Source organism: Dipodomys spectabilis, unplaced genomic scaffold (genome assembly GCF_019054845.1).
Source record: "Dipodomys spectabilis isolate Male_0828 unplaced genomic scaffold, ASM1905484v1 ptg000051l, whole genome shotgun sequence".
NCBI classification, from domain to species: Eukaryota; Metazoa; Chordata; class Mammalia; order Rodentia; family Heteromyidae; genus Dipodomys; species Dipodomys spectabilis.
The window spans coordinates 16,043,005-16,062,759 of record NW_024870728.1 but is presented as its reverse complement, the minus strand read 5'-3'; the positions used below and the strand labels follow the sequence as shown (position 1 = coordinate 16,062,759).

General features: G+C 34.9%; 1 protein-coding gene across 2 annotated transcripts in view; it reads left to right on the top strand.

Moving 5' to 3' along the window:
* Positions 1-19,755, top strand: part of Spag16 (sperm associated antigen 16) — a 775,603-nt gene that overhangs the window by 522,551 nt on the left and 233,297 nt on the right. The window lies entirely within an intron of this gene.

Genomic DNA, 19,755 nt, shown 5'->3' with positions numbered 1-19,755 from the left:
CTGGATCCTCCAACCTCTGCCTCCAGCGTGATGATGATAACAGATGTGCTCAACTACAAACAACCAGAGTGCATTAACCTTAATGCAAAATCCTGAAAATAACTAAAGTGATCCAGGTGCCTATAATCCTAGCTCTTTATGAAGCTGAGATCTAAAGATCATAGTTCAAAGACAGATCAGGCAGGAAAGTCCATGAGACTTGGATCTAATCAAGCTCCAAAAAACCTGGAAGTGGAGCTGTGCCTCAAGTTGGTAGACTGCTAGCCTATCAGGGACATCACCAGGCCCCGAATTCAAGACCTAGGACTATCACAAAAACAAACAAACAAAAACCTAAAATTGTTCAAAGGTAGCAAAAAAGAGTAAAAGATGAATAAAAAGCAGTTAAAAGGAGTTTTTTAATAACATAAAACTGGTAGCAATAGTATTTTGTCTGCAGCTAGAGGTACTCAGATGCAAAGATAATTTCAGTGGTGAACACTGTAAGAGATTACTTTGTATTGCTAAGCTAACATCGAAGGGGCATCTTTAAAAAGGCTGAGAGAACAGCCTGGAAGTGTGATTTAAGTTTGTACCTTCTCAGAGGAAAATGAGTTGGCTAGACAGATGAACTCTCAAGTCCTTCAAATGCCATGGTTTAATTATAGCTAACATTTTAATTTGTCTCCAACTTTCCAACAGAGTAAGAATCCTAAAACCATATTCCTCTTTGCCAATTAGCTTAAAAAGATATCTGATAGATTGCTTGCATGTAACTTCAAAATGACAGTGTAGTCAAAATTCTGTTACTATCATTCTATTATTTTTCTTTTAGAAAGCGAGAAAGTACTCATATCTACTGAGCAAATGCTGATGGCCCAACTGAAATTGGGTTCATGTAATTGTCAGTCCTGAGAATTTTAATAATGGGCTCAACCACAATTACGTGTTTAACAGATTTGTCTTTGTAAAGAATATTCCATTTAATTGACTGTAGTGAGCCAATTAGCTGAAAAATATTATATTATGGATTGGGTCTAGACAACCAAGTAAAATTTTATTTCTAGCAAATTACAGAGACATTTAGGTACCATGGGCCCATATGATATAGGATATTTATGCTAAAACTCTATTAAGTGGCTTGTAGCGTCTCACATTCTGGGAAAATTAAATGGAAACTGGAATGTAGTAAACTAATATTTTGTAAGTCAGGCATTTTATTTTGGTAAGCAATATCATAGCAGAAAAAAAGACATACCATTCAACATTCTAAATAGTAAAATTAATAAATATGGAAATACCTAAATTAGATTTATGAAGCAAGCAATCGAAGGAGACGTGTATTCATTATACATACTTAAAGGGCAAGATGATGAATATGAGGACCAGGTGTCCAATGTCAAAGTGAGTACCCTGTTTTTGTTTACCACCTTAGTTCCAAAGGACTGTTACAATGCAGTGCCAAATCCATCTCACAAAGCCATATTGAAATTTTCCATTAACTTCTTTCTTCTTTGCAGCAAGTTTTAATAAAAAGGCGCTTTGTTATGATGACTGATATTCCTGCATCACATTTGCGGCCACATTTTAATGTGACTTGAGCCCTGTGCTTCCAAAAGAATAGAGGAAGGTCGGAAAGCCACAATGCCACAGGGCACAGGGACATGGCTACCACACGGCCAATGTTCATACTACTGGTAGCCCAAGTGGCAATCAGGCGCTCCCATCCTCTAGCATTGGACTTCATAGTTGTTGGGCGCCTCTAAGAGAGAATCAATTACGTGACTAGTGAAAATTGCATTTGCTGTGTACATGGGCGCAATTTCAAGGAGATTTGACAATTTGATGTTTGTAAGCTGAAACCATAAGTGAAAAATTCAGTGCTGTCAACCTAGAAATCAAGATTCACAGAAATCCAGCAATCCTCATTTATGTATCATCCTACAACACAAACAAACAAAAACTATTCGAGCTGAATTTGATGTCTGGGTCTGTAGAGTTAGAGCACTTGAGTCTTAATTTCTGACTCATTTCTCCATTGGAAGTAAAGACTTCCAATAGAGAAAGTTTCCAAGTAAGTTTCCTTTTGAAACTTACTCATTCAGTAGTCTGTAATAAAATATTTTAAGAAACTCAGAAAATGTTTTGTCTGTTTTTTTTTTTTTTAAACTTAAGGCCTTCTTATAAAGCAAAACCAAAATTCAGAAACATGACATTAACTCATAGGAAAGTATGAATAGACAAGGAATAGATTTTAAAAAGAACAACTATGGGTGTGTGTGTGTGTATGCCTTACATAGAAAGCAGAAAATGAACACATCTCTGCCAGGAATCCCAAGGCTCTCATTTACAACAAAAGTGATCCAGCATCTTCCTGTGTGTACCTTGAATTAATCAGGGAAACTAAATTGGTGCTTATTAGATATGTTTCTATGTTTACTATTTCTTTGCTTACCGGTGAATTTTTCCATGTTGTTAGGGGGTTTCATTGTATAATTAAAAAAAATTTATTGCAAAGGTAATGTACAGATGAGTTATGGTTACATAAGTCAGGTAATAAGTACATTTCTTTTTGAACAGTGTTACCCCTTCCCTGATTTCCTCCAATATTTTCTGTCCTGACCCCCTGCTTCCCTCCCCTGCGCAAATTGTATAGTTCATTTCCAACATAGTATCTATGAGTATCACAGCTGAATTGGTTCACCCTTGGTCCACCCTCTCTTACTCTTACTCTCCCCAAATCAGATAAATTCAGATAAATTTACATACAATACAAAGGGCATAGAAATAAAAAAACAAGGACAAAAGGGGAAAAAAAAAGAAAATAACGTACTTCAAACAGTACAATTTTTTAAAAAAAAAACCTCTTGTTTTTGTTTCTTGGAGTTCATTTCAATAAGCGTCATCTTTTTGCTGAAGAATATCTCCTGGTAGTTCAATCCAGAGAGAGTGCTCACTAAATTTTCTCTAGTTTCACATATCTGAAAATGTCATTATTTTCTTGGCATTCTAATATCCCATTGGTTTCTGTAACTATTGTTGCACAAAGACTCCCCCCCCCTGTAATCAGGTGGTAGATCTTTTAGATAATGGTGTCAGTCTCTCTGATTCTTGGTAAATATGTGATATTTCATATTTAATTTTTCTGTGATGTATCTACATTCTGGATTCATTCCATTTTTATTTCATGTATTTCTTTTTTAAGTATATTTTTATTATCTGAAAGTACTGTACAAGGGAGTTGCCATTCATTCTACAAGTCAGCTTATGAATTCAGTGGATCTTAATCAGCGCCAGCTCTTTTCATCCTTCTCCCCCTCCCTTCCAATAAAACCAACTCCCCTCAATTTTCTTAATTTGAATGACTTTCCACAGTCACAGAAAAATTTCAGTCATCACTTGTTAAAATATTGCTGTGATATCAATTCCTTCTAAGCAATCCTCTAGAAATATTTATTAAAACATCCTATTCAATTCCCCATGTTCCTTAACGCCTTTTGATATGTATTTGTTAGTTTACTACCTTGCATTCTCACTAGCCTATTCTAGATCTGTTTTATAATCCATGCTTTCTTTGTCTATTCCAGTTTACTTTTACAATTTTATTGAGTTTTCATAGTTTAATTATTGTATTTTTCACAATTTCTGTTGATTACTTTCAGGATTTCTTGTTCTTGTTCTTTCCTATATCATATGGGATTTCAGATTATTTGTTTGTTTTGTTTTTAAAGTTTTAGTATATGAATTCTGTGAATTTTCACTAATAGATCTACTTCTGCATTTTCCTCTCCTTGTACGTGCTCAGGACTTCTCCTATACTATTCACTTCTCATCCATCCAATGTAACCTAGAAATCACGTCTACTGAAGCTATCATGATTTCCACGCTGTTAGATGCAATGGCTGCTCCTCCATTCCTTTCACATTTCACCTTTCAAAAAACATTTAAAACTTTTTTCTCAAGTGCTAAGAAAAGAAATATCTACTTACTTTTCCTCCTCTCCTCTGACTGTGCTAAAATCTGTTAACTGACTGCTAAATATTAATCGACTCAATGTTGAATATTGTCCTGTAGAAAATTCTCTTCTTAATTCATTTCATTCAACCTGTCACATTTAATTTTTTCCACATGCTGATTGTGTGAACCTCAGAATCGTCATTAGGATTTTTGTTTTTCAGCCTAAATATCTACAAGATAGCTCATTTAAATATCTTAGCAGTGAGAGCCCTTCTTTCCTTTCATTCCAGCTGATTCCTTTGCCTAGTTTATTAGCTCAGAAAATACCATCCTGTTCATCCTGAAAGAGAGGCATGAGTCATGGTTAGCAAATATCTTGGGGATTTCTGCATGTTTACATTTTCCAGAAATCCTTTATTCTGGAATTTACTAAAAACAAAGGAGAAAAAATATATTTTGAATTTTGTTTCACTTAACATGTCTGGCATAACTTATTTTACAAATGTAATACTTGAATAAAGCAATATATAAATAATTGAATGAAGAGTTGTGCACAAACATAGCCATAAGGATTTCGTTAAGCATTGTATCATTTTTATCTTATTTCAATGTTAATGCCTTTTCAAACTCTGTGGATGCTGAGCTACTCAATATTTAGTTATTAGGATTATTAGGATCAACAAAAAACTTTTCTGTCATAATGTCCCATGCCTTGTAATCATGAGGCAATTTCATAATTACAGTTATTTTGTTTTTCCCCAATACATTTTAGATTCTACAAGATACGTTTGCTCAACATATGAAAACTAACAGAAACATTAACCTGCAGTACATATCTTGTACCGTAACAAAACAAATACAGATCTATAATTATTCTAGATAAACTATATAGGTGCAGTGTAGTTGATCCTACTAAGATCAGTGTTAAGTTTCAGTAGGAGCATTTCATCTATTTTATATCTGGTTATAATGTGTATTTTTAGGTAGCTAGGAGTTTTAAATTTGACCTAAAATTGATAAGTCACTTTTTCTCAGTTGCTAATATCTGGACATAAATTGTTTAATTCGCCATATCTTTTCTTTAAATTATCCAGAAACAAGTATCTGCTATTGCCTACCTGAAAAAAAAAATTCTATTTTATCAAAATAAGCTGAATTCCATATTGATGATTGTTTTTATTGTTGTTCAAATAGAAAGCACTTAGATTCAAATTCTGGCTATCTTATATAAAAATGCAAATTATTTAGGTCATACAACCATTGATCATCTGAAGGACAAATGATGTCAGGTGGCATTTATGCATTACAAAAATTTCAATTTGTTTACCTCTCCAGCAATCCAACTTGATGTCAGATACCATTTAGCTGGGCCAATAATATTGATATTGGATGTCACTTCTTATTCATTACTGCACTTAGATGATGCATAAGTCAAACTTTTAAATGTGTAGTGAAAAGCCACAAAGCAGGTTCTCCCCACCTAACGAGATTGCAGACAACAACAGAATAGGCAACGATATGTAACATGCTATTTCTACATTTGAAGTTTTTCAATGTTCCCATACTATTAAAAGTTAATCACATATTTTAAACTTATCCTATCCTATAAATATTTTATTAACTCTTTTATGAAATAATTTTCCCTAATAATTTACATAAAATAATTTCTAGGAGAAGATGAAAAAAAGTCTTTAAGAAAGGTCAAGGAAACAAAGTTAGTATAACCAGACATTCAAAAATTAGTTAGAAAATCATAGAATAAATTTATGTAACTCTTATCTACTTAGTTGGTTCTTAGAAATTTAATGCTATATATAAAGAGTTACAAAAATAAAATACATTTAACACTATGTCACACTGCTTCTGAATTTTAAACTTTATTAGCTTCAACAGTCGGAGATGAGTTCATACATTTGTCGTTTTTTTTGATGAGTAACATACAATTCAGAAGCAATATGGTGATGTCATATTTCCTGATACTTTCTCACTGATTATATAGTTAGTCATTTGTTTTCATATTATAAATCCTTTGGATAACTTAAATTTTCTAACATATGAAAAATGTTCAGTACTAGAATTTCTACTTAGCATTCCTTTCCTAAACCCCTAGTACTTTCCCTAGTACTTCCCTCAGTTCTCAGTTCTCACCACTACTCACAGCTGAGGATTCACCAAGAAGCAATACCCAAGTCCTGCCAACATGGCCTTATATCCTTTAAGAACCAAAGATAGTAAATAAGCCAACAAATGAATGATTGCCACCCATAAAGAATAACCAAAGTAGAAAGTAATCATTAGAGCAGAGTTACACCTTGCTGAGAAATGTTCACCTAAGGAACCCTCACAGAATCAAAAGAAAGAAAACTCAATCAATAAAGTCCACATTTCTCCCACAGTAGACTCCTGATGCTATGCAGGACCAGCAAGACTGGGTCATGTGGAATAGACTAGAATTAGATTAAACACGAGTAATATTACGCAGGTAATAGATAACTGGGTGGTAATTTCAGTTCTGATTGGCTAGACATCGTATGGTGGAAAACATTTTAGAATAATCCTCTAACATTATCTCTGATTCCTAAAATGTTTACATACACAATGATAACTCTGTCTATGAAAAATATAGTAAATTCTTCTTTGATATAATAGCTGGAGTCTATTCAGCATTTTGTTCAAGGCTGGTGCTCTACCACTGAAGCCACAGCTTGACTTCCAGCTTTATTTATTTATTTTTTTTTTTTTGGTGACAAATTGGAGATAAGTATCTCAAGGACTTTTTCTGCCCAGACTGGATCCACAGATAACAGCACACTGAATAGCAAGGATTACAGGTGTGAGTCACTGTGCCCAGCCCTTCAGTTTATTTAATCCCCATAGATATTTGCACAATTCTTGTTACAAGAACTAATCATTAAATATTCATGGATTAATATCAGAAGTCACTGCAGGACAGAATGCAAAGGATATTTTAGTGGGCATGGCTAGGACAATGTGTGCTAGGGCAAGACTAAGTAGATTTTCTATTGATTTTAAATATTAGTTTGAAATTTAATATATCTGCAGTCTCTTTGTGATTGTTCTGAGGATATAGATGCCAAAAATAGTTCAGAACATGTTTATTAGTTTTATAAGAGATAATGCCACTGCTCAGAATATTTGACCATTTAGGTGAATGACCTGCTAACATAACAAAGTCTCAGTCAAACAGACTGCACAACACAAAATTCTTCTAATTGTCAAAATACCAACATAAAAGCATACATCATTCTCATTATGATTACCTGTGGTCAATCTTAAAAGTGGACACAATTTAAAGCCATTTAAAAACATATACAATATATATAATATAGTATATGCAGGAAAAAAAGATTACTTCTGAGAATATCTAATACATCCTACATTGTCCCTGAATCACATAATTAAAGAAAAAAGAATTTGTCATGCTAATTTGCTCATAAGTATAATTACACAAAATTGTGATTATCCCCTTTAATGTAATCTTACCCTCTTAGTTTGTGTCTCTGGTGAATGGGGTCTGGCAAATCTATACCCTCACAAGTGACTGTAGTTAACATTTCACACTACAAGCAGGACAGGAGAGCTGGCCCTTCCTCTAGAAAACACTGAATTTGTATAGACAGAGTGACTCTGTGGGAAACATGCATTAGCAGTTACATTTCCCTGAAGATTGTCCTGGAATTTCCTGAAGCAGCTTTTACATGGTCTTGGATCCCAGAATGTGAGTCATTACCATGCTCTTCCTTTCATGCAAAAACCTGGAGATACTGTAGTTTGGGAAATACTGCTGCTTACTAAATAGCAAAGCACTGAGCATAATGGTTGAGTACCATCATTCTAGGATGTATGCTAAGACAGGATGATTCCCAATTAAGAACAGGCAGGGCTACAGCGTGAGTTCAAGATCAGCCTGTCCTACATAGGAAGATACCATTTTGAAATGCATGAATAAATACAACAACAAGGAATTTTGGAAAATACTTTCTTACTTGCTGCTGGGGTATGAATGAAGCAGAACACTTTTGTTTCTGATTGAAATACCTGCTGTCTTCTGAGTTTTTTGCCCCAACTGAACCAAAACAATTTCGTGCCACAAAGATTCTCCTCCTTTTTGCTGGTGCTTAATATTAAAATTAGCCACAGATATTCAAAAATTATTCTTATCTTAAAATAAGACATAGTCCCTTAGAAATAGTTTTCAGCCTATACATTAAAACAGAAAAGTATGAGTGATGGGCTCAGTCCTGGCCATCAGAGTTCAGCACTGCAGACCACCACAATATAAACACCTACAGGAGTCAAAGGTTACATTCGCAGAATGAAGGGAATGAAAACAAAAACCAAATCTTTTACCAATCAGGAAAGAAATAAATCTATCCAGAATTTTGATACTTGCTGCTACTTCAGCTGCTAATATGTATGCCCAGGACTTATAAGTCCCTCATTGACCTCTCTGCGAAGCTACAAAAAGCTAGTGATCTTCCAATTGTAATTCCCTGTCTTCTCTCCTTCATTCCTTTCACAATATAAAAGGACTGACTTCCTTCTTGATAAAGGACAACAGACTAATGAATTTAAGTGCCTGCATCACCAAAATTTGTAATCCGTGGTATACAATTTCAAGTGCAGTAGCAACTGTGGCTAGCTTTTACTCTTCAGGGGGCCCAGTGATATTCAGATTCTTATGTAAATTTATGCAAAACTTGCTCCAGCAATATCACATGCTATTTATTTCAAACACCTCAAAAAGGAAGGCTGCATTTCTCCATTTGGTAATGGAAAGAGCAGAGCATGAGGGAGCTGACTAAGAATATTGGCCCACCCAGAGATGAGGAGAGTTTGCAAAACAGACACAATGTCCATTTTTACATCTGCAGAATTAAAGATTTACCTATACTATTTGGTTTTATCTATAAATATTTCTAAAATCTAAAACTACAAGCAGTCAGTGTTAGCTTGCTTAGAAGGTATATACATTAGCTTCTCAAAGATGCCAAAATTGCTCAGTAAGTACTAGGACAGCATCTTATCTTTTTTCATATAGCATGTCTTCTCCCCCATCCTACTCTACAACCTAGCACTAAGCCCTTCTAACAGGAAATGCTTCAATGATCAAAACTTAATGAATGATTAAGTTTTATCAAAGTTTTTCTTTTTTTAAATCAAAACTCTTTAAAAAGAGATTAGCTGGGCACCAGTGGCTCATGCCTGTAATCCTAGCTACTCAGGAGGCTGAGACCTGAGGATGGCGGTTCAAAGTCAGCCCATGTAGGAAAGTCCATGAGACTCTTATCTCCAATTAGCCACCAGAAAACTGGAAGTGGCTCTATGGCTCAAGTGGTAGAACTCTAGCCTTAAGCTGAAGTGCTGAGGGACAGCTCCCAGGCTCAGAGTTCAAGCCCCAACACTGACCAAAAGAGAAAAAAAGAAAAGGATTATACCATTGTTTTAAGTTTTTATAGATTTCTTTCTCAGCTCCCTATAACAAGTCACCATCACCACCACAACAATGACTAATGGTGCCACAGAACAGAATGAACTAGAAAAAGGAAAGGATGCAGCAGCTTGATTAAATGGATCAAAATTTTATAGAAATTTAGTAGTTGACAAATTGGTCTTTAAATATATTTGAATGTTCTTTAAATTTCAGATTGAGTCATCCATCATGATGGGTCATTTTAAGAAGTAAGATGATCACCAAAAGCTAATGCAAATGTACATACGTGTAACACAAATGCTTTGTTCAAAGATAGTTGCTTAATGTGCTTAATGTTTCTATTGGCTACACATATTTCTTCTCCAGAGAAGTCTCATTTTAATTCTTTAGCTCACTTATTATTGAGGTGGTTGTTTCTCTGAGGATTTGTTAATAGCGAGTTTAAATTTTTGAGTTCTAGGTATATTTTTTATAGGGAGCCCTTGTCTGTTGTATGGCTAGTGAAGATCTCCCAACCTGTGAGCTTTCTGTTTATCTTGCTAGCTATATTCTTTGCCATGCAGAAGCTCTGCAGATTACTGTGATCCCATTTATCCAGCCTTTCTTTGGTTTGCTGTTTCTGGATTCTCTGGTAATAAAAGAAATGCAAATCAAAGCTACATTTAGATTCCACTTCACCCCAGTTAGAATGGCCATTATCAACAAAACAAATAATAATAGATGCTTATGGGGATATGGCCAACTGTTGGTGGGAATGTAAACTGATTCAACCACTGTGGAAAACAGTATGGAGGTTCCTCAAAAGACTAAACATAGAACTCCCCTATGATCCAGCAATCCTATCCTAGGCATTTACCCAAATGATCACAAACAAGGCCACAGCAGAGCTACCAGCATAACTATGTTTATTGCAGAATTATTTGCCACAGCCAGGATATGGAACTAACCCAGATGCCCCTCAGAAGATGAACAAATCGAGAAAACGTGGTATATATGCAATGAAGTTCTATGCCTCCATCAGAAAAAAATGACACTGCCCCGTTCCTAAGGAAATGGAAAGACAGAAAAAAATTATATTAAGTGAAGTAAGCAGACCCAAAGAAACATAGGTTCCATGGTTTCCCTCATTTGTAATAATTAGTATATGTCTCAGATAATCCTAGAAAAGAAGAGCACAATAGCTCAATAGCTATGTACATAGCTAATCAAAACAAGAGGGTTTGGTTTTTTTATTTTTAATGTGTGAAGTTATTTCTTTTTTCTTTCAGTTTTTCCCCTTTGGGATTATCCCCTGTTGTCACAATTTTTTATTTTGGTACCTGGTATCTTGTATATACATTTATCTCATTTTGGGAAAGGAAGGGGAACAAAAAAAATAGTGAGACAAAGGACAAAGGGTGAACCAATGCAACAGTGATACTCAGAAATCACTATGTTGGAAATAACTTTTACAACTTAGTGGGGAGAGGGGAGAAAAAATGGAGGGAAAAGAGGGAGGGGGTAACACTGTTCAATGAGAAATACGATCATAACTTTTCTTATGCAACGATAACCCTGCTGTACAACACCTTGCAATAAAATTAATTTAAAAAATAGTCTCTTAAGCTGGCCATGGTGGCTTTAGCTCCTCTGGGGACAGAGAAGAAGATTGTCATTTGAGGCCAGTATGAGTAAAAGTTAGTGGAACCACAACTAAACCAATACAAATGCTGCTGTGGTTTTCTGGGCTTGTTCTTCTGACTAAATAAAAGGGAAGCTTGCAATCCAGACTAGCCTTGGAATTAATGCAAGATCCTATCCTGAAATTAACTAAAGTGAAAAAGGTGCTGAAATAGAGCATCTGCTTAGCATGTGTAAGGCCCTGAGTTTAGTACTACAAAAGAAGTAAAAAGGAAGAAAGAAAGAGAGAGAAAAGAAAGAAAGGAAGAAAGGAAGAAAGGAAGGAAGGAAAAAAGGAAGGAAGAAAGAAAGAGGGAGAAGGGAAGGAGGGAGAGAGAGAGGAAGGGAACCTGAGTAAGAGTTATTAACATGTTGTCGTTGAGCCTATAATTTATGAGTTTAACAGAAGTGACAATAATAATTATAAACTTCTAAGCTTTACCTAGACTTAACTAGACTTAACTAGATCACTGATTACCTTCACCGCTCCTTCTACCTTGCTATCTCTAATTTCTATCCTCATCTTCTATTAATTCCAAAATCACTAGGCTCAAATCAAATAATAACATCCATCAACATCAAATAAAAAACTCAGACTAAAGATTTTTTTGTCTGATTTATATATCCATCCATTCCTGACTCTACTTTTTATGTAATAAATTTGAATTCAATCAGACTGTTTTGATTGTGAAAATACCGTACAGAGTGGTTACAATTACATGGGCAAGTACATTTCTTATCAAGCATTGTCACCTCCTCCTTTGTTTCCCCGTACCATCCCTTCCCAGCTCCCCGCCTCCTGCCCTTCCTCCCCCCCAGTCCTAACCCCCCCCCTCCCCCGCCAAAGTTGTAAAGTTTGTTTTTTGACCTAACATCTTTGTACATCTCAATCAGATTGAGTTTAAATCCTAGCTATCACTTACAAACAGCCACCATTTTCTCATGTATAAAACAGAAATGTCACCCAAATACCTGAAATCCATTGAGCTAATCTTGTTGGATGCCAGATAGTTTTGTATTCCTATATCAATCAGCTTAGTTCTAGGATACAATCAGGTCCTTAAAAACTATTGAGGTCTACTTTCAACATTTATTAGCTGAGACAGAATGACTGCTCAGTCTCAGGCTAATTGTTTCCTCATATTGTCAAATGAGACTCATAGTTCAGTATTACTTTACCCATTGACCAAGAATCTTGAGAGATTTCAGTCTGGTTTCTGGGCAAGGTAACATTTCCAGTACTTTTCCATCACCATTTCAGGTAGGTCTTTCCAGACATCTAGGCAGTTTCTTTGTGTGTCTGTAGCAGGGGTCCTTTGACTAACTACTGGCAGAGATTTCTCTGCTCACTTACAAAGTCATCTTCATGCCACTCTTGCCTCTCCTGCACTTTGCCCTGCAAGACAGAGCAGCCCAGGTCTCCTCAGATTCTCACCTCATCTCAGTTCAAAAAGTGCACTCTGCTGAGCAACTTCTCTCTATGCTGTGAGAGGGCCAAGTCACAACCATCTTCTAGGCCCACCTCGAGTTAGGTTCCTCATCTCTTGGTGATCATTTTCCTTTGTGTCTATACAATGGCTTCTAAGTCATTGTTTCACCTTATCTGTCAGTTTTTATATTTTTGGTTGTTTAGACAGAAGGTCATTGCAATGGGCAGTAGATTTCTTTGTAATGTCTGTTTCTGAGTGTCAAGAGCTATAACTAAAGATAAGTGATTCAAATAAAGATTATATGTGTTCTTTTTGTTATAAAATATAAAGTTTAAATCAGGTGAGATGGTATGTATCAAATATCCCCGTATTAGGAAGGCTACACATCCTCAAAGCAAAATAGAATTAACATCAAATAAAATAACTTTACAGCAGAAGATTTGATTCTGAGTCCTTATTGGGCAAGTCCTCTTGGACATGAAAACTTAGACAATTGTCATAATTTCTCACATTTTCATTTTCTAATCATTTAAAGACTTTGATATGAATAACCATTTTAGAAAATGATCTTTCTCAGGACTGTATCAATAATCATTATTACTTTTTTTAGAAACTGAGAAAAAGTATAAAATATGAATAAAACACTTGGAAAACTGTTTGGGGTGCTGAACACCCAGGTCCTGAATTCAAGCCCCAGGACCAACACAAAAATAAACACATAAATAAATGTCAATAATCTGACTGGGCATCATGTTCTACATTTGGGAGACTGAGGTAGGCAGGAGGGTGGGGATTTCCAGGCCAGTAAAAGCTTGTGTTTTGTTTTTTAAAGGTCTAGTCTTTCAGAAATCTAAGGGTCTTTATATCTCCAAACTTATAACCAGTCCTAACAACATATCTATAATAGGTATAATCTTTCAGTGACCTATGGAGAAAGTCTAAACTGAAAAATTTGACACTACTCCTTCTAATATTGAGAATTAAGCTTAGGTTTTTTTTCACTTCAAATCTCTGGTTTATTCTTTATATACAAGAAATTCTATTCCCCTACTTGGACAATTTAGCATGATCCCATGTAAATACATTAAATACAGCAAGTTCCTATGTAATAGATTAAATACAGCCCATTCCCATGTAAATACATAATAAAAAGATGGCTGTGGTGTGATCATCCAAATCAAAAGAAAACAGTCAAAACTACCAGGCCCAGAAATCAAAACCTGATGTAATGCCAAGATTGGTATGGAAATGAAGTAAACTCACGTGAGAGTCACAAAACGCTTTAAGGACTCAATTTTTGTTTTCTGTCTTGAGATTGTTTCTAACATATTTATAAGATGATTTCTTTGTTGCTTTGTATGTCCCTCCCCATGGTATAACCCCTGTTTTCACTGTATTTGATGTTGGTATAAGTTGTGGAGGGGAAGGGGAAAAACAAATCGTTTAAATAGGAATACAGGTGGACCCATTGCAACAATGAGATGTACAAGTTGTTATGTCAAAAAACGAACTTCACAACTTTGGTGGGGGGGGGGGTGGAATGGAAGGGATGGGAAGGGGAAACAAAGGAGGAGGCTACAATGCTTGATAAGAAATGTACTCATTATCTTGCCCATGTAATTGTAATCCCTCTGTATGGTATTTTCACAATAAAAAATCACTTATCTGATTTTTTAAATATCTGGCATAATTCTTAAGTAAGTTCATAGGAGAAGAAATTTTATCTTGATTACTCAGAAATAGAAATATAGATTCACTCATTCATTCACCCAGCCAAATATTTTACTAGCTGTAAAAGCCCCCAATTGAATACAAATGATCTAGAGCAGTACTGTCCAAGACAACTTTTTGCAATGATAGAAATGTCTTTTATCTAAAATACCTCTTGGGATAGTTGCCAATTACACAAGCAAATTTTAATTACAGCTAATTAAAATTAAATGAAAATAAAAAATTCAGTTCCACGGTTGCCATGGTTACATTTAAATTAGTCACTAGTTACATGTATTAAACAATGTGAGCCCTAGGAGGAAAAGATAGACATGTATGCAGAAATTAATGTGCTATGTATTTTGCAGCATGGTTCTAGGGGAGTAAGAGAAAAAAATATAAAACAGTAGCATTTCAAGAGAAATTTAGCAATTTTATTTGAACCATGCTGCAAATCTATTTAATACCCATGTATCAGTGAATAAATATCCCTATCACTAGGAAGGGAAGAGCAAGCAAAGACAAGTGGAGACGCTATAGTTGAGGGATAGAAATAAAACATGTGAGGAAGTTTGGGGACATCGTAAGCAGGTGCATGGAGGGCAAGAAGGTGCTCAGGTTTGCAGTCTAGAGAGCATTTAGTCTCCTTTAGTGGAGAGCTGGGTGTGTTTTGATGTTGGGAGAAGCGATCTTTTGTGCATTGCATTTATCAGTATGCTGGGTCTCAGCCTGCTGAATCCTAAATGGTACTCACCCCAGTGGTCACAGAGATGTCTCTAAACATTGACAAATATCTCATGTGAGGCAAGTATCACCTCTGTTTAAGAACCATGGCTATGACAAGGGTCTGAAAAAAAAGAACTCCACAGGATTGAAGGCAGCAAATTAATTACAAGTATTTCTGTGTGAGATGTTGAGGACCTGTAATGAGACAAGGTACAGATGGGGACAAAATTTAACTGAGCAAGACTATAGAGGAGCTGGAAGGAAATACCGAAAGTAAGCTCTGGTGATTGTATGATATCTGAGCCGTTGTAGGAGTGTGATCTGCACCTGAAAGATCAAGTTTGGAGGAAAGATTCATTTGACTTTAAGCACTCTGCCATTCTGGTTCTTTAGATGTCTTGTGGATAATTGGAGGTAAAGGCCTGAAGTTCAAGGCATAAGTGAGAATTACAGATGTAGATTTAGGAATGTTAAATATCTGTATTTTTCTTTGTGTGTGTGTGTGATAGTCCTGGGGTTTGAAGGCTTGAACTTGGGGCCTGGGCAGTGTTTCTGATGGGTTTTCTTTGTTGTTGTCTGATTTTTTTGTTTTGTTTTGTTTTCTCAAGGCTGATATTCTACCACTTGAACCACAACTCCACGTCTGGCTTTCTCGTGGTTAAATGAAGAAAAGAATGTCACAGACTTTCCTGTCCTGGGTGGCTTTGAACTGTGCTCTTCAGATCTCAACTTTTTGAGTAGCTAGGATTAGAGACGTGAGCCATGGGTAGCTGGGTTAAACAGCTTGATAATTATAATCATTAATTGATTTCTTATTGCCCCAGCAACTGTAACTATCTAATTTCTAGCTATTCTGCAAACCTGAGGCTCTTGCATCTAGTTAAAGCCACAAGGCCAGTTGGTTTCAATTCAGTTTTGTTCCTAATTTCTTGTGAATCAAGGACTCTGAAGTCTAGCTACGCTGGCCAACTTACTTCATTGCTTCTGATCCAGAGCTCTTGACCTTAACTCTTCCCTCTTCTTGAATGCTCCTTGAATCCTTTTCACTTGAAGCTCACCTTCCTAGTAAGATTCTTCTGGCTGGAACTTGTACATTTCAACACTCTTACAGCCAAACACACCTTGTCTGCACTTTAAAAACTTTCTCCTAATGGAAAAAGTGATCTCTCCTTAACATTTAACATACTTTAAAGGCATAATTCTCCCCCAGAGGCTTTCATGTGTCTTATTTTATCTGTTTTGCTCACTCATATATTCAATATTGTAAGTGAAGTGATAGATTTTCTGTGGGTTGAGGCATATTTGTCTGAATTTTGTGAACTTTGTCTCATGCTTAGACTTGTGGCAGACTGCAATACCATAGGCAAGGAATGTTTACTTGCCTTTCAGCATCTGGAATAAATAATTTTGTAGTCCGTAGTGTCTGTTTAGCCCTAAAACCATTGACCATCTAAAGTTCTCTTTAAATATGTATATTTATGTTCAAACTGCCTGAAACACTTTTACATGATATGTAAAATTCACATGCCTCAATAGTAAATTCCAAAATATCACAATTTTTATAAATTGTTAAATTCATCATTGAAAAATCATATTTTCCAGGGAAGACCATGGCCATTTCTGAGTTTTTGCTCTACACTGCACCAGTCTCTCTACAGGTGATGCCACTAAGTCACCGATACTATTAATCCTATTATATGTGCATTTCTAGAATTTTGTATTCCTTTGGAGAATGCATCCCAGTGCTACCCACTGGGAAGAAACCATTTTGCATCCCATAGTACTGAGCTGCGCATTTGATTTGTAGACAAAATAGCTCTTGCCCTAATTCCACCATTAACTCTGTAGATTTTTAGGTGCCTGATCTCTTAATGATGAATAATAAAGTGATTACTATCTCTTTTCCTCCTGGTCCAAGTAATGGACAGAATAAAACTCAATATTTGTTCCTTTATGTGCATGGTTTCTATCTGTTTCTCAATACTGTCCTACATTATACATTCAAACACCTGCTTGCTCACTTCTCTGTCACACATACTTCTTGACTATTCTCTTGGTGTTGGTGTGTTCCACTGCAGTTACAGTTATGCTCTTAAGAACTAAAGACTTGAAACCACTTCATGGCTTTCAATTCCCCAGTGCATCTACCAAGGCATGCGAAATGTTTTCTTGTTTAAGAATTCAAGAAAATAGGCCCTCAATTTTGATCATTGTGGATGGAGTCCTTGGACTGTGTTTTACTAAACAGATGGCTTTGGGCATTATATAGAATAAGCTGAATTTGTACTATCTAGAATCTGGGAAGTATTAGTGTCTAACAATGAAGATGAAATATTCATGAGATAAAGCAGATAAATCCACTTCAAATTGATCTGAAGTCATTTATGTAATTGCATAGTTTTGTGTCATGTATATTACCTTCTATGGAATTATTTTTGAAATGTACTGCCTCTATCTCCATTGGAATAATTGGTGATGCAATCACTAATTAATGTCTAAAATATTGTCAGGGAAGAAGTTCATACCAAAATAGTACAATTTTATCTATTTCATTCTAAAATGTATATATATACATGTATGTATGTATGTATATGTGTGTCTATAATACATATTATATATATTAGTATGTATATTTCCCTTTTCATCATCGAGCAACTTAAGCATTCCCAAATTTTACTTTCCTTCTCATTTCTAATTTCATAACTTCATTGCCTTATTTGTGTCATTGAATTACTGAGGAAATGGTGCAGTGAACTACTACTTAATGTTGCATAGACCTGCACATCTCCTAAAAGACATGCTAATATATCAGTTCTAAAAATGTTTGGAATGATGATTTTTTTCCTCTTAATAAGCTTAAACATTTTGTTATATTTATACCTTAATACCAAGTTACAGGTCATTACCTCCACATATGGAAAGTAGCTGATGTTTCTACAGCTTAATGCTTCTGCCATTTGGTTGATGACTGTTCTTGTTCATTTTACATAAGAAACATTGGAAATAAAAATGACATATATAACATATATAATGTTTTTACTTCAATATTTATTCAAAAATATTTTATTATAAAATTAATATGCACTAATCTCAGAAAAGCTGAAATTTTCAAAGAGAAATGATAATAAATTTAAGTCTTTTTCCCTGCCTAGAGATAATCATTTCAGGTTTTGTTCTCACTATTTTGTTTCAAATATATAATTCATTTTTGTTTACAGGGTAGAAATTTTTTTCTCTTCTTCTATCACTGGACTACATATCTATAATTAGTGTAATTGATAATCTTTGATAAGACTATTCTAATAGTTAAATAATGGTTTGCCTTACATAAGATATATGCATATATCCATAATAGATCAATATGTAATACATATTACATATAAGAATTTTCTTCCATTCTATAAGCTGTCTCTTCACTCGGTTGACTATTTTATATGCAGAACCTTTTAATTTGATACAATCCCATTTTTGTCAATTCTTCAAAATAGGTATGATCTCAGGGTTTGTTTAAATTTTGCTTGTTCTCTGTTAAAAGTGCTTTGTTCATTTTTTTGCTTGCAGTGCTAAGGATGGAACCAAGAGCACCATCCATGCTAGGCAGGAAGGCACTCCTCATTCCAGATTTCATACTATAGCTCCATAGTGTAGTCTGATCTCAGGTATTGTGGTATACCAAGAACTGGGTTTTGTTTTTTCCTCCCCCTCAAGATTGCTTTGGTTATTTGGGTTCTTTGATGTTCCCATGTGATTTGATTTTATTTCTATAAAGTTATTCAAATTTTGATGATGACTGCAATACATTTTTATATTGCTTTTTTGTAATGTGATCATTTTTACAATATGAATTCTGTTAATACATGAATTTTAATCCATCAATTTCATTATTCACTGAATTACAAATTTAACTGTTAAAGTCTACATCATATTGGGTCAAATTTATGTTTATACCTAGGTATTTTATCTTATTTTAGTCTTCTGTGAATAGGATTGCTTTCCTGAGTCCCTTTTTTAGTGAGTTAATTGGTGTATACATAAGCCCCTGCATTTTTTAATGTATTGATTTTGTATCCACTGTTTTGCTGAAAGTGTGTATCAGATTTAAGAATCCTCTAGTGCAGTCTTTGGGTTTGTAAATAGGATAATGTTATCTGCAAACAGATAATTTGATTCTTTCATTTTCTATTTGTGTCCCTTTTATTAATCATTTGCCATTTGTATTTCTTGTGTTTCTGTCTCTCACCTAATTGCTCTAAGAGTTCAAGCACAATACTGAATAACAGTGGGGATAATGGACACCATTATCTTGTTTTTAGTTTTAGGGAAATGTTTTCAGAGGTATGAACCTTTTATTCCTTGTTTCTTCGGGGCTTTTATCATGAAGGGATTTTGAATGATATCCAAGGCCTTTTCTCTATCTATTGACCTGAGGGATGTGATTTCCATCCCTGCTTCTGTTTATATGATGTATTACATTTATCAATTTGCATATGTTGAAACATTCTTACATTCCAGGCATAAAGAAAACCTGATCATGTCATATGATCATTGTAATGTGTTGCTGAATTTGGTTTGGGAGTGTGTTTTACTGAAGATTTTCGCATTTACATTCACCAACGAAATTGGCCTAAGGTTTTTCTTTTTCTTTTGTTTTTGATATTATAGGAATTTTGGCTCCTTAGAATGAATTTGGGAATGTTACTTCATTTTTATTCTATAAAATATTTTCATTTAATATTTTATGTTTTGCATTTGGTCTACTCTGGAGGAAGTTTCTTTGCCCAATGAGAAGAATTAGTATTTTACAGCTTTTGTGTGAAGTATTCTGTAGATGACACTAAA